The 16,477-nt window shown below is 37.7% G+C and overlaps 1 non-coding gene across 1 annotated transcript; it reads right to left on the minus strand.

Annotated features, from left to right (window-relative positions):
* Positions 1-9,300: 9,300 nt before the first annotated feature.
* TRNAY-GUA (transfer RNA tyrosine (anticodon GUA)) lies at positions 9,301-9,384 on the minus strand. The gene has a single exon. It is a non-coding gene; the product is annotated as a tRNA-Tyr (tRNA).
* Between the last annotated feature and the right edge of the window lie 7,093 nt (positions 9,385-16,477).

A 16,477-nucleotide genomic window follows, 5' to 3' on the forward strand; every position in this document is an offset into this window, starting at 1 on the left:
AGAAACATCTTTTTTTATTAAGAAAGAAATATGGTACAATGCATTTACCGAAACCATAACCAATGCATTGGATCTTCTTCTTTTTCTTTAAAAACAAATGTCCTTTGGTTCTTTCTTATCCCTTTTTCACATTGTTATACATATCCATCAACAGCTTATTAGTAAGTATTATGAGATAGAGAAACAGTCCATCAACACGTTGAACATTATGAAACAGTCCATTAACTTATTTATTGGTAAGATATAGAAACAGTCCATCAACATATAGACCATCATAGCCAGGATCAATTTCAATTTTTTTTGATTTTTCGATGAAGAGGTTTAGTTTGTCGAAATAGAATCTTTGCCTGGGGAGGTTAGCTTACTCCCCGTGCTTACAAAATGGAAAATTGAATAAATTTCGAAAAAGTCAAAAAAACCGCAACTAATAACATCACGATTCCAAAAATATAAACTTAAGACAGATCTAAAATAAATCCGAAATCTTACCATAAATGACAAACCCCATTACTCATATAATAAGACAAAGCTAAAAAAATGAAATTTACTAGGCCTAAGATAAACCAATGGAAATGCTTTCCAACGAAGAAGGCACATTAATAATAACTTTCAAAAATAAGGCTAAAATGACCAACTTTCAAAAAAAAAATACCAATTAACAATGCAGCAGCCAAAAAAGTTCCAAAGATTCTATGAAGGATAAATAAGATCGAAGTAAGCTATGGCTTATAAATAATAATATGGGGTGATAAAGGTCGATCGATTTACATCCTATTGGCTTTGGTTCAAAAGGCTAAAACGCTTTAGCACTTAAAAAAGGAACTTGCGTCGGCTTTGCCGGCACAAAGTATGTGCTCAACATTCATGAAAATTGCTCTGTCCATCGGAAACCAGCCAGATTACATTTTCGATTCCTGCATACGAATTCCTAAATAAATTCATTATCTACCTTATGCCAAAAAAAAATCAAACAAAAAAAAACAGATAGCGTCTCGAAAATAAAGCAAATACGAAATTTCTATGATAACGCAAATAATTGCATAGTTGCTCTGGCTCTCAGACAGAAAGCAGCCAAGGTTAATACAATAGATTATTTTAATTAATAATGCTAACATTCCTTATCCATTTGATCGAAATAAATAAAAATCCTCATGTCTGCGTGTTTGTTTGGGCATAAAATGAATTTGTTAGCCATAGGCATCGATAGTTTAGTTAGTTGAGCTCCAACGATCCCAATGAATGCCACGGGCATTGATAATTAGTTGAGTCCCAAAAGACGAAACAATAGCCTGTATCATGGTGCAGTCTTTTGAGGAGGAAATGAATCTATCCTTACATCCTAACTACCGTTGAACAAAATAAAAACCTCTATTCAATTAGCTCAAATAATGAAGGCAATTAGCCCAGTCAATAAAGTGCCTCGTTTACGTGGTTCGAATCTGTCATTGCCCAAAATCCAAAGACACCTTAGTTTCTATTGATTTCAAATAAAATGATCAATTACCATGCTTAACCTTTTCGGTCAAAAGGGCCAAACCAAAAAGAAGGAAGGAATTAGTCAAGCCCCCATCCCTGCTCCAGGTACAACCCATTCGTTATTCGGTGAATTTATTTAAAATACAAATAATGTCAAAAAGGCCATCATCAAAGCAAACAAGGCAATCGCTTCGAAAAACTCGGGGTGTGTAAATCACTTCTTCCAAGACTTGGAAGAGTGAGCAGGAAACCGAAGTGCCAAATAAGTATGAACTCTCCCTGAAAAGGAGGTGATCCAGCCGCACCTTCCAGTACGGCTACCTTGTTACGACTTCACTCCAGTCACTAGCCCTGCCTTCGGCATCCCCCTCCTCGCGGTTGAGGTAACGACTTCGGGCATGGCCAGCTCCCATAGTGTGACGGGCGGTGTGTACAAGGCCCGGGAACGGATTCACCGCCGTATGGCTGACCTTAAGGCGATTACTAGCGATTCTGGCTTCACGCAGGCGAGTTGCAGCCTGCAATCCGAACTGAGGCCGAGTTTCTGAGGTTAGCTTGCCCTTACGGGGTCGCGACCCTCTGTCCCGGCCATTGTAGCACATGTGTCGCCCAGAGCTAACGGGGCATGCTGACTTGACGTCATCTCCACCTTCCTCCGGCTTATCACCTTTGTAAAAGTCTGTTGCCGGGTTCCAATTTGAGTAATGGCAACTAAACACGAGGGTTGCGCTCGTTGCGGGACTTAACCCAACACCTTACGGCACGAGCTGACGACAGCCATGCACCACCTGTATCCACGTTCCCGAAGGCACTCCTTTTTATCCATACCCTTGGGGTTATGCTTGTAGTTTAGTTCGTTCCTTTATTAGCCTTTCATGTCATTTTGGTTCCTTACGTTTGGCTTATTCCTTTACTAGCCTCCCATATTACCTTAGTTCTTTACTAAAGGCTTATTCCTTTATTAGCTTTCCATTTTACCTTAGTTCTTTACTAAAGGCTTATTCCTTTACTAGCTTTCCATTTTCCAATGCAAGTTTAGGGTCATGGTTTTCTGATGTTAGATTTAGTGTTTTTGCCTTAAGTCGTTATTTCAAGCTGTTCCCTAGTGTTTATGCTTTATTTTTACGTATGGTTTGCAATGCCAAAAGTTGGATTAGCAACACTAAAAGTTGGATTTGCAAAGCCAAAAGTTGAATTAGTGCAACGTTAAGATTAAGAGTTTCAGGCGGGTAATGGCAATTTTCTAGTTTTTGTATTTTCCGTATGGCTTGCAGTCATTATTTCAAACAATCTTGTATTGTATGGCTTGCAGTCGTTATTTCAAGCAATTTCCTAGTTTTTATGTTTGTAGTATGGGTTGCAACACTAAAAGTTGGACTTGCAAAGCCAAAAGTTGAATTAGTGCAACGTTAAGATTAAGAGTTTCAGGCCTTGAATCCCGTCAGCTAGCCTCGTATGTTTGGTTACGTTCCTTTCATTAGCTCCAATGCTCATCCTAATGAGAATAAGAAACGGTTAGTCCTTTTATTAGCTTTTTAGTTACAATTTATGTGTATTAAGATTTTTGTGTTAGGTTTGGAGGCAAGGAAAATCCGGTAAACTCATTTGAAAAGGCGTTATCGTTAACAACCATAATAGAAAAGCCAGCACTATCACAACCATCAGAAACAACGGATATGCTAGGAAAAGCAGTAAATGTAGTAGAAAAAGCATCAGATGTAGTAGAAAAAGCAACTACAAGTATGGTAGATGTAATGTCCAACTATCCCTGGTATTTGTAAAATTCAATGATTATAAACCTGGGGCAAGACAAAGCTGAAAAAACAAGTTCGCTAGCATACGATGGCATTATTTGCAATAAGGTAGCTTTGTTATTTCGATATAGCCTTGAAGACGAACATAAGCAAAGGGTAAAGAGAAAAGGCCAGTTCTTCGCGCAAAATAAACCGAAGTGACTCATTATTGTCCGCCACCTCTGATCATCCATGAAGTAGGGCAGTTTTTTACGCGCTTTGCGGTTTTCAATATCAATAATAGTAAGCATTTGAAGGATCTAAACTAATCTTCCCTTCTCTGGTTTATATTGGACTAAAGGGATCTGCGGACTGAAGCGCTTAAAGGAAAATTCGGCGTGTCTTCGGTCAGCAACGAAACTAATCGTCCTCATTATCGTAAAACAAGAGCACTTGGCTTTGCTTATTCGCAAGGATTTTACTTTACATCTAGACATTACATACCAACCAATGTAGTCATCACTATAGGTACTCAAGACACTGCACCTGGAGAAGCAGATAGAGAAATAAAGACGGTGATCTGAAACAAACTGTCATTCGTTGAGACTATACGATCGAATTGAACACTTACCTACACCTAGTTAGATAATGACAGATAAACAGAAACTCTTGGTTGCATATTTGGAACAAAAGGAGCGTCTCGTGCGGATTTTTGATAAATTAAGCCACCCTAATACTAAGCACTTTCGCCTTAGCTATATGTTTGAGCTGCGGAATGATGTTTGTTATGAGAATTTGTTTGACATTTTTTAGTAAGTCGAAACCTTTCTGATCGGACCTTGCCCTACTGTCAATGATCCAGCCTGGCTAAGGAGGCAGATCAATAGCGTGTAATATAACTTGATTAAACTTTCAGAGGGCTTAGGCATGCTCCCCAGGGACCAAAATGGGAGAGATTCTATCTGAAATAAAGAGTATCGAACCCACAGTCTGTGGCCTTCTGGATCTGCCGCCAATCTATTCCGTATGCAAGTTATACGTTGTGGCCTTAGCACCTTAAAGTGACTTAATCTTTATTTCCTAGGCGTGCTGATTTCGGTGTGCATTTTATTCGTTTTAAGACAACTTAGTAGACGTTAGTGATATCAAAGTAGTTATTAAAATGATGGCAGCTGCCACATGGGAACAAATAGCAAGGTTGTGATTAAACTTTTAAGATTGACTACTTAGTAAAGCCACGCCCTTACCCTTCTAGTCCATATACATTGCTTTTTTCGGGAGGTTAGCCAGCCCCAGCCAATGTTTGGTCGCGTATTTTTTTGTCAGTATGTGGGCCGCATGATTATTTCTTAATTTCCGGTTGCCATCAGATGTAGTAAGGAGTTTATGAAATTGATGATTACTTAGCAAAGGATCCAGTAGATTGATCAAAATTGCCTCAGATAAATAAACCGGTAAAAAGAAAGCAACTTTAAGCAATAAGGCAAACTAACTAAAAAGAATCACCTTTACATACATGCAGATGTCAAACCTTTTCAAAATGCGCACACCTAGGCCATTTGACAAATGTAAATCTTCGGCCAAGATACGGAATCATTAGAGACATCCCAGATTAGGCTTTCTGCAGCACCGAAACGCCTAAGATCTTGTAAAAATACATTAGATGAATCGTATCATTTATTCCTTAAAAACAAAATTCTCCACCAGTACGTTAGCCAGAAACAAGGTAAACATAACAAGAAAAGCCATTGGCTTGAATAGCTCAATTGACGGTGCAGAGTTTGACAGTATAAAAGAAGTTGGTTCCGCCACGAAAAATTGTCAATTCACCTCAAACGATTGCCACAGATCCTTCATCAACTGCCTGTGAAGTGCTATCTGTTGGCCTATTAAACTTTTTTGTTGCCCGGCACGGTCATTTTAGTTTCGATTTTATTGTAAAAGCTAAGTCATTATATTAGCGTTGACAGCAAGCACTTTTGAGAATCTCGAAAACCGCCAATATCATAATTTTGTAAAATGATGCGCTATTGCAATGATTAAAAATACGTAAGAAATTCATGGCTTAGCCAGTCAATGTCTTCTTAAAGATTCTGTGAAGACCACGATTTGTCAACATTATGATGTTTCATTTATAGAGCCAAAGCATACCATTTATCGTAATTTGTTGTCGCCGTTTCATAGCCTAATTTTGGCTCAGAGGGTCAGAGCGGAAAGTGGTCGAGTGACAGAAGCTTTTGATTTTATCCAATTTGCTAGATTCTAAGAGATAAATTTAGACCATACCTTTTTTGACGCCGAAGCAAGCTCTGTGTGAAAAAGAAAAAAACGAGATCCAATAAAAACAATAGCGCTTGACCTTTCATGCAATTAATAAATTCCACAGCAATAGTTCCGCGGATTCAAAAAGTTATCACTGAAATGACAGGCCCAATCGCAGATTCCACAACTGCCACCGTTGACACTAATAAAACAAATAATTAACCCATCATATCATCTAAATAAACGGAAAATACTAGGAAGTTTAGATCGACAGCCAGTAACATTAACTCGATTGACATTAACATAATGATGATATTTCTTCCATTTAAAAAAATTCCCCGGATACCTAAAGGGAAAAAAATCATAGAAAGTGTTAAATATTTGACCAGATCCATAGATCAAACTATCTCTTCATCCAAAAAGCAAAAATACAACGGCATAGCAAAGACTTACTTAGGCTCTGCGGTCTGTTTCTGATGTTTATAACCGTTCGTTCATTAAAGAGAGGTTGCTTTTAAGCATCCTAACGGCCCTGCTTTTGATTCAGCTTCTGCCTCAACATCTTTTGATTTAGCAAAAGGAGGATTATGTTGAACCTGTTCATCAATAGTGCAATCAAAAGGGTGTTGAACCTTCTGTTCATCTCCTTTTGAATCAAAAGTCTCAATTTCAGGCGCACCTTCTGTTCTAGCGCTTTAAACATTGCCAAGGAGATCCTTCCACCCACACCAATGGGCGTCGAAACGGATTTTGGAACCTATTTACATTTTCTATGAAAGGAACGGTCAACGAGCCCGCCGGTACGGACGCCATTAAGAGGACCCCCAATAATTTATTGGGAACTGTACGAAGTATTTGAAAGACAGGGAAAAAGTACCATTCGGGTAATATTTCCAATGGAGTCGCAAAAGGATTTGCTGGTTCACCAATCATTGATGGTTCCGGAACCGCAAGACCCACAGTACATGCAAACGTCCCTAAAATGACTACTGGAAAAATATATAATGGGTCGAGTCCATTTATTAGCTTTTTCTAGTGCAGAAAACTTGTAATTCCTTACTATCTGGCATAATTGTCTTGTTTCATCCTGAATATGAAGTTAGTTGCAACAGGTTGCTGGAGGCAGCAAAAATAGTACAGGTTGCCAGGCTAAAGGATTGGTTCATTTTTTTTTTCAAGCCAATAAACTTATTTTTAGTGAAACTATTCATAATTCTGCGACTGGAGAGCAACCAACAAAGAAAGATGGAGATCCGGCATTATGGCGCGTGATCCTCCTAACCCTAGATAAAAGGTGGAAAGCGAGGATAAAGTGCTTTAGTTAAGTGTCATTGCTTATGACGTTATTGCTGTAGCCTCAAGGAGGTTTGGCCATTGCTTCAACCTTCCCGAATTCCTGCAGATTCGGGTCGTTTTCCGCCACCGGAACGTCTTGAAATAATTCCCATATGGTGCGGGAGACTCAATTGATCTAGACTCAGAAGCTGGGATTTGACCCTTTCCATCGATCGGTTGGGCCAAAGCATTTACTGGCTTAAAGGCCTAAGAAAGAATTACTAACTGGTATTTGCGCAATTTTTCCCGTTGCTTTTACGGAACCCCCTTCCTGTATGGTCGAACCATCGCCCATCAGTACTTAGCCAACATTATCAGATTCTAAATTCAAAGCGATGCCTACTGTACCATCTTCAGATTCTACCAATTCTCCAGCCATTACTTTGTTCGAACCATGAATGCGGGCTATTCCATCTCCCACTTAAGGTACAGTGCCAGTATTAACAATTTCCATTTCTGGGGATCGGATGGGTCAAAAACAGCTAATTCGTATAAAGCCATTGAACCCGCAATACTGGCCGGAAACGGCGAGCAGACAGTCTTTGATTCATAGCAGTGCAGCTCTTGACGTACGGGGCTTTCCCTTACTTTGTTTCCGGAGTACAGTAGCTAAAGAGTGCAGTATTTGACTATTTATTAGGCATTTCCTTCGACCGGAAAAGTGGCCATTGGTTCACGATACGAATACTGTTCTAGGGATGTCGCTAATAGTTTCTGCTAGACAGAAGTACTGTTTTGAACGGGCTGGCTCAGCAGCAACTCCTGGTACTGTAGCCGTGGGAACGACGGTTCGGTACTCGTTGCTGTGACTGAGCCTAGGGGTTGTCTTTCATAACAATAGCAAGTTCGTAACTGATAGGTGCAAATAGGGTTGTGTTTATACAAGTTCGACAAAAAAGGAAAAGCAATGAATCCTTTGGTTTCCGGTAGATGGAAGATCTGCATGAGCGATACAAGAATTCTTGTATAATAACAATCGATTAATAAGAACCTATTCGGCCAATCCAAACGGGTTGCGCCATAGCAATCTTTGTTGTAAAAAAAAAATTCGCTCTAAACCCATCTGGCCATATTTCTTTTTTTTAATAAAAAGGTCATTTGACATCAATTTTGTAAGATAAGGTGAATATTTTGGTCAAAACTGGCTTTGAATAAAGGTTACGAGAACTGGCTTTAAATAAGGATACAAGAACTGGCTTTGAATAAAGGTTACGAGAACTGGCTTTGAATAAGGATATATTCAATTAATATTATCTAATTGAATATTTTCAGTTTGAGTAGATACTGTATTTGTTTCTATAGACTCAAATAAAAATGGTCTTTCTTGATTACATTATTAACCATTTCTGGAACATCTATATTTTCAATAGATTTACCTCTTGATACACGATCAGATATCCTTAATAAATTTTAAGAAATTATTATCAATTCTTTCTTCTATTTGATATAAATTATTTGTTGTATTTCTTAAATTATTCAAAGAATATCCATAAACATCAGAAACAGACCGCAGAGCTTAAGTAAGTCTTTGCTATACCTAAGTATTTTAAAGAAAAATTGAAAATATGGATCCATTGCTTAGAAATTTGAGAGAATATCAGACATTGAAGAACTCTTTCGACGCTCATCTTAATCATATTATATACCTTACTGAAAACGATAACAGCACGGGAAGGGAAGCTTTGGCGAGACCCTTAAATGAATTACATCAGGTAATATTACCTAATCTAAGAGATTATTTATCCAAGGGTTCCCCTTATGGTGAACCTTTTACTGGATTTGTAAGGAAAGCCAATTTATGCATTCGTAAATACCATGAAATGGGGGATAATTATTATCCGCAGACAGTCAAACAGCTACTGCCTTTATTAAGAGATACCCAACAAACGTCTGATGCTTGCATACAGCAGCTAATCTATATATGGCCTAGCATTTGTAGTACGTTAGAGCCGTCTGTGGTGGATTTTTATCCTTTTCTGTTTAAGTATTTAACGATGGATGAGTTTGCACCTATTGCAATTTGTTTTATCTTCAGTTTGCTACTTTCTTTTATCCTAATCATGGTTTCTTTTACATTTACAGGTAAAAAAACGGCAGATCCAGAAAAATTGTCAGCTTACGAGCGTGGGTTCGATCTCTTTAGTGATGCTAGAAGTCGATTTGATATATGATTTTATTTGGTCCTTTTTCTATTTATTATTTTCGATTTAGAAGTAACTTTTTTATTTCCTTGGGCAGTTTTTTTAGAAAAGATAGGTTAGTATGGATTTTGGTCTATGATGCTATTTGTTTGGATTTTGACTATTGGTTTTCTCATCGAATGGAGGAAAGGCGCCCTTGATTGGGAATAAATGGTTTGCGACGAACTCGCTTAAACTCCTTTCGAAAAATGCTATTTAAGCATTCAAATCTTATCTAGTGCTTGGGTCTGTCCCAACACCCATTAAATGCAAGAAAGCTATTTAAGAATAAAGAAAAGGTTCAAATACTTTATTAGGAGAGGCAGGATTTGAACCTGCGAAGAAGGGTTTCCAACAGATTTACAGTCTGTCGCTTTTAACCACTCAGCCACTCTCCCGGGTTGCTTGGATTTAGACCAAAGCACACTTCTCTAGCTTTCATAGCCTAGTCCGAGATTGATTTTCCGCTTGTTCTACTTAAATGCATAAACAATATGCCATTCCATGGGTAACTAGAAAGATCGGGGAAAGATATAGAAAAAAAAAGCTGATCGACAAGAAACTAATAGCTAGTAGCAACGATTTCTCATAATCTATTAGTCTATATAAAATCCATTTTCTAGGCGTATCAAAATACATAATTTTCACCAGTCATATATAATAAAATAGAGTAACCTCTCGTGCATATTTCAGGGCACTTAGTCCTCCTAGAACCGTAAAAGAAAATTGCCCGTCATACGGCTTGCCTACTTTACTTGCTTTAGATGTTAGTTTTGCACCGTTTTTGTTCAAATCGCTTAGTTAGCTTTATGGACGAGAGAGCAAGAAGGGAAAGAAACGAGCCTGCCTTGCAAGGATTCGATTCCTTTTCAATCGAATTCATTGACCCGTTCTTTTCCTTTTTCTTTGCTCGTATGGGAAATAATTTTCTTTGAGTTATTTATTAAGCCCTTTCCTCACTCCCCGAAACTTTATCCCACTAAGATCCCCCAAAAGACACCCTTGACGATTTTTCAGTCGCTTCAATGATGTACCGTTAACTGTCTAGTTTCGATGTTATAGAAGCTAGGGTATCTTAGGTCCTCATACACGCCATGACCCAGCGAAACTGACAAGGCCCAATTGTAGTCTTGTCCGGAAAGCCTAATAAAAATTACATTTTTTACTGAAACCTATTTGGTCAAGCATCTCCAATAAATCAAAAATTAAACATAGTGAATGTATAAAGTATAATCCATTTAAACCTATGGCCACTTAGGCCCCTTTCTGCCGACTAAATCATGATTCCAATGCTGCTTTTCAAAAAACAAAAACAATGCAAAAGGCTGATAGGCAAGTACTATGGGTCCTCTGTCATCCGTTGTAGGGCCCTTTAAAGCGCTAGGCGTGATGAATAGTCAAAGGAAAATAATTTCTATACGATGGACGGAAAATAAAATAGATCTATAAATAAGTTAATCAAAATAGACACAGATATGGCGATATTCATATAAATAAATATATATATGTATATTTATGTGAATATTTATTTGTGTTTAAATCGTTTTAAAAAGATATAGATATTAATTAATCATTATGTAGATTTTCATATGTGTAAACTTAGATACAAATAAATATTTTTATCTACTTGTGATTTGGTTCTTGATTTTCGCACATCCCTGGAACCTGTTAGGAAACGCTGTTGAGCGCGCTTGGCTTCGTAGCTTCTTTTCAGTTGAATTTGCTTAATCCATAAACAAAAAAGGCCCTATAGACGCAAAGCCTCTTTTATGCGCTTCGCTAGTTTCTTGGTGCTTCTTTTTGCGGGTTTCTTCCCTTACATGGACTTCGCCGTTATTTCCTATAGGCTATATGATCACTTTAAGATGTTGATTTGTTTCCTGTCCCCAATAATATGGGTAATTTGCTCTGTTTGTCTTTGTCCAGCTCGCATTATTTCGACCGCCGGCAAAGAGTACTTTGGTAATCACACATTGCAATTGAAAGTATTATTACATCAAAGGGTACTTCAATTCACGACAACTCAGGTCCATCTCGTAGAATGATCACAGCGGACTCGTATAAGGATCTTGGGTAAGTTCATGAGATCTTAACGGTATCCCTTTACTTGTCCTTTCATAGATGCGTTCTTCTCATCTGTCTTGCAACGTGTTAGTAAGCTATGTGTCCGGTGCACGACCTCGTGTTGAGGTCTTCTATACTGCCTTTAGACAACCCATTTCGGCCGCTCAACAACTAATAGCGCTAGTCACGATTCCTATTAGGGCTAATAAGTAAGCCCCACAACTTAGAGCAGCAAAAAATAAATAAAATTTGCTGCAAAAACCGGCTAACGGAAATATTCCTGCATATAAAAACATGGTAATAGACAAGGCAACAGCCGAAATGGGATTAGTCTTTGCTAAAGTGCCTAAATCCGCTATATATTTGATACGAATTTAACGTAATGCTGAAACCATAGCAAATGCATTTATAGTCATTAATACATAAATAAATATAGCGATCAGTAATGATTAAATCCCTTCTATGGTTCCACGTAAAAGACCGATCAAAAGATAACCTACATGTCCTATAGAACTATAGGCCAAAAGTCTTTTTACTCCCTTTTAAGCCATAGCAGCCAGTGCTCCTAAAATCATAAAAGCAATGCTGCAAAAAAAGAAGAGTTATTACCATGTTGGGTCATAAAAACTATAAAGAAAAACACGTAACATATTAGCAAGAATAGATATTTTAGGTATAATAGAAAAAAATGCCGTGACTGAAGCAGGTGAACCCTCGTATACATCAGGTGCCCATACATATAGAGTCAAAAGTAAATCATTAATTAGACCATGCCGTAGCCATCTAGTCCTAATTTGCCTAGCTAAACACTTGGGAAATTCCGCAATGATTTACTATAGTGTTCCTCAAACCGTACATAATCGTTGCCTATCGTACGGCTTTTTAATCCTACGACATTTAGATCAGATAAAATCAAAAGTTCACTGTTTTTAGCCATTCTACACGTTGTCAAATATAACCAATCGGGTCACTGAGAACGACTTTATTAAACTCAAATAAATAGAAATCATTTAATATAAATAAACCTCTTCCCTTCCATTATCTCCAGTGTTTCTCTAGGTCCAAAATGAAACCTGGTTTATAGATCACAAATCTGCCAATGACGATAATGTATCATTGGTTTCCTTAAAAAAACACTGCTTCCCAACCAGTCAATGAACCGGGTCAGGGCTAGAGCCTCTGTTCGGTTCAGAGCCTTCAACTCATGGGAGAGTGTTACAGAAGCTTTTTTATGCTTTCTAGCCTTCGGAAAGATTTATCCTAAGTGCCTTGCCAGCACCTACTAAGCGTTTGAAATTGATATGATGTGAAATAAATAGATAAGGTATCCTATGAACAGGTAATTATTTGGTCTCGGTAAACCGCAAAGGAATTGTTTTACAGGACTATTTGGAGTTATCAGCAACAGTAAATTTTTTTATTTTTCAAACCCTTACACCACTTTTCAAAATTAAGAAATAGGCAATCAGGCAAAGGAGTCTACTTTTTTTTGTCAACATCCAAAGCATTTCGAAAAAAAGAATCAATAACGCTAAAGCGACGCTTCCCTTGCGATTCTTTTGGGCCTTTTTGTCTAAAGGAAGCTTCCCATATCTGATCACCCAAAAAAAAAAGCCAAACGACGGCGAAGCAAAACTAAAAAAACAAGTCCGCTGACATACGACGGCATTACTTGTAATAAGGTAGCTTCGTTATTTCAATATAACTCTGACCAAAAACAAACATAAACAAAGGGTGAAGAGAAAAGGTCAGTTTTTCACAGTCACAAAATAAACTAAAAGAATTCGTTACTTCCTTTTTTTGAGTGCTATGAAACAAAATAGTTTCTTATGCGCTCTGCAGTTTCCTAACCAGCCATTCAAATCAGATAGTTTCCAAGCCACCTATCCAATTCGGTTAGCTTGTGAAACAAAGACCAAAATGAGACGAAGCTTTGATTGGGTACTAAAGGTCCTATGATCGCCAATTGGGGATTTAGTTTACCCTTGGATTTCGCCGATATAGCTTATGGTCCTGGTGTCTTGAGATCCCGTTTCGTTAATTGTCTTTAAGCAAGCAAGGAGTTGGCTTTTATAGAGCTGCTTATAATTTGTCTAATTTATACCTTATCGCCATTTTACCTCGACAAGCAAAAAGTGCACCGGCATTTGTTCGCATGTTTTTATTGTGCTTAGAACATGAGTTCATTGGATAGCCAGTCAACTAAAAGATAAAGGAGATAACTTTGATTTGCCATATAGACAGGCTTATCTCATATAACACAATAAAGCTCGCGCAATAAGTACTCTGAGCCCCCAACCGCGCTTCTGTGACATGCTATAGTTTCATACTCTTGCGAGGCAATGATAAGTTCCATGCCCTGACACAAACGAAGTGCCCTAATAGTACCAAAATTGATTACAATATTTGCCCATAAACCATCTTACGGCCGCCCAAAAAGGAACTGCAGTAATTTTAAATAAAAACCCTATCGCAATAAATAAAATCCCCATAAAAATACCACTGGACTAAACATCAAACGAAGTGATTTCATATCCAATAAAGATTTTCGCCGATTCTTCAAAATTGGTAGTTCCGGTAAACCCATAAATCATAGAACAAATAGGACAACGTAAACTTTTAACCATACCTCCAGCCGATATAAAAGTAAACCACCTCTTAACCGTACGTGCGACTTTTGTCGCATACGGCTTGCACGAACACCAGAAAATCTGGAGGGAACCTCCGGCCGGGAACTTGCGTTTTAAAACGTTATGCATTTTATGGCTTATCATAAAATTGACATATAGCGCTTACTAAGGGCTTCCCCCCTTAGCGGCAACAAATAAAAGAGTTTCTTTCAGGACACCCAACAAAATCAATAAGTTGCCGATAGCACCTTGGAGCCTCTGGCTCACTTGCTCCGGCAATATAAAGTGGTTTTCTAGTGTCTAATCTTATTTCCGTTTTTTCAAGCTCACTGCGTGCTAAGCTAAAGACTATTTGTTTCTAATGATACTTGCGTAAAAACAAGAGCCCATAATTTATAACCCATAGATATCTCATAGCCAAATGGTTTTGCACCTTCACATTTGAAACCTTGCAAACATAATAAGGTTTCATCAGCACACAAAACATCATTCCAAAAATACGGAGCCAGATCAGATGCACAGAAATTTTGCCGGCTTTAGTCATCAAATAAGCTATCTCTTTTTCATACAGGATATAATTGGCCGATTTGTCTTTCTTCCTTCCCAACTTATCTATCATAACTGACATGAAGCACTCCTTGCTGTTCTTATCCTAACATATATTGATATTATTGCAAAAATGGATCCTAATCTTGCTTGCCTTTCTGTCTGCCAGCGTTTCCGAGGCAAAAGAGAGAAAACCTGCTTTATTTAAATCTCTTAGGTTAATCCATTTTCAGTTCCTCTTCGCAACGCATATAAGCCATAATAATATTGCGCGTATCATGGAGATAACTCAATAGAGAGACACCAAGTCAACCTCAAAAAGGTCTCAAAGAACAACCGCACAAGAATATTTGTATATGCGAATAGATTTCTTTTTATGTCTATAGATATATTTATGATTAGACATTTATTTATTCGTGTATGCGTATACGGGTGGTTTGGAAATGTTGTCTAATGAAATTTTGCTTTCCATAGAAATAGACGACAGTTTATTTTCTTTGGTTACAAGTTTGAATTGCATTGCCTTTTCATTTTTTCACCCTATCCATTCGGTCAAGTATGGCAAGCAGACGAAAAAAAGTTTATTACATTCAGCCAAAAAAAGCTATTTTTAGGTCCTAAGATTCCAAGCAATCTGCACCATGGGCTTTCCAAACCGTAAAAGAAAGATAGCTGATTTTATTCGCGATGCATCGCGATGCAAATTAAATGGACCCTTGCCCTCACAACAGCCAGCTCATATAGTAATTTTTTTTAATTAAAGCATAGTTATAAGTTATTGTACAACATTTTTGTCCAGACTCCGCTTGCCCGATGACAAAAGATGGGTCTTTAGACGGCTCTTAAGCGTACTTTCATAGCTTTTAATATAACCTTATATCATAGCGGAGTGTTGGTTAGGGTTTATAGCGTACTCTCTATTTTATTTGGGGATATTTTGCTTATAAGCAAATCAGTGGAATTTTCTTTACGTATATATTCAAAAAACCTAACCACTCAATGCTGCAATGTCTAATCTTAAATAACAGAAATAAGGTTTATTAGATGTAATCACCAGCTCTTATCCTAACCGATAAATAGTTCATCTTTTTACATTAAATCGGACCAATGGCTTATATGATCAAGGCCGAAGACTCAATTTGTCCGATCAATTTAGTTTAGGTTATTGTATGCTCCAAAGCAATCCATAATAGATATACAAAAGTTTATGTAATTAAGTGTTCCTAGCCCCAGTGGACATCTCAGTGAATGTCTTAAAGAGGGCCTCTCCAGCCGATGAAATAGATATCCATTCGCTTCGACCATTCCCAGCTTGTCTCCGGTCACGCTCATTCCAAAAGAAAGTAAAGATAAGGGCACTTAAGGGATCCTTGGAAGGACCCAAGAAAACACATAACATTAGCTTAGGGTTTAGTAGACTAGCCAAGGTCGCTCCTTTAGTCGAAGTATTTAATTTCTGTGTGCCTCCCTACCGCCGGTCACACCTCCGGAACTTCCACTCTTAAAGATATCTATTCCGCTCTATTCTTTCTAATTCCAACTCTGCGCTGAGGACTTTATCCATCGTGAAATGAAATAGAGGCCATGTTTATATGGATCGAAATCGAATCTCCCTGCATAGTCAATCAGCCTGTCGACATTGCTTAAGGATGTTTATCTAACAAATAAAATTATATATACATAGAATAGTTTGTATGTGAACCTCTATACGTATATAGACAAAAATACATATAAATATGTGTATCGGTAATTGGCCAGTCGTACCCAAACAATAATATTCCAAAAGAGAATGCACCTAGAATAAAGTATTTTAAGCCAGCTTCTGTAGAAAATTCAAAATTTCTTCTCGAGGCTGCGATCACATAAAAACATAAGCTTTAGGGCTCGATGGCTAGATACATGGCAATTGAATCACAAGCTGAAATCATAAAAGGCATGCTGCGGATGGAAAGTGGAATCAGCACGATAGATTCAGGGGCATTTAATCCTTCCCGTCCGAAATAATCAAGGCACATAGCAGGAATACTAACTGTACTTAACAATAAAAAGATTTCAAAAAAATAGGTTAAATCATCTTTTATACAAGTATTATAAAGTAAATTAGCAAACATTATAGGTGCGCCGGCAGCGACCAGTATAAAGGTTATTAGAAACCGGTGAAATAGATTTTAATCTTCCGGTCAGAACCATACATGCAAGTTTCCTTGCATATGGCTCATTTATGATAACTTCTAAGAATTGACGAAACAAA

This window comes from Lygodium microphyllum, unplaced genomic scaffold (assembly GCF_053477565.2).
Source record: "Lygodium microphyllum isolate KBCC unplaced genomic scaffold, Lygodium_microphyllum_v1.1.10 scaffold_42, whole genome shotgun sequence".
In the NCBI taxonomy this organism is placed as follows: domain Eukaryota; kingdom Viridiplantae; phylum Streptophyta; class Polypodiopsida; order Schizaeales; family Lygodiaceae; genus Lygodium; species Lygodium microphyllum.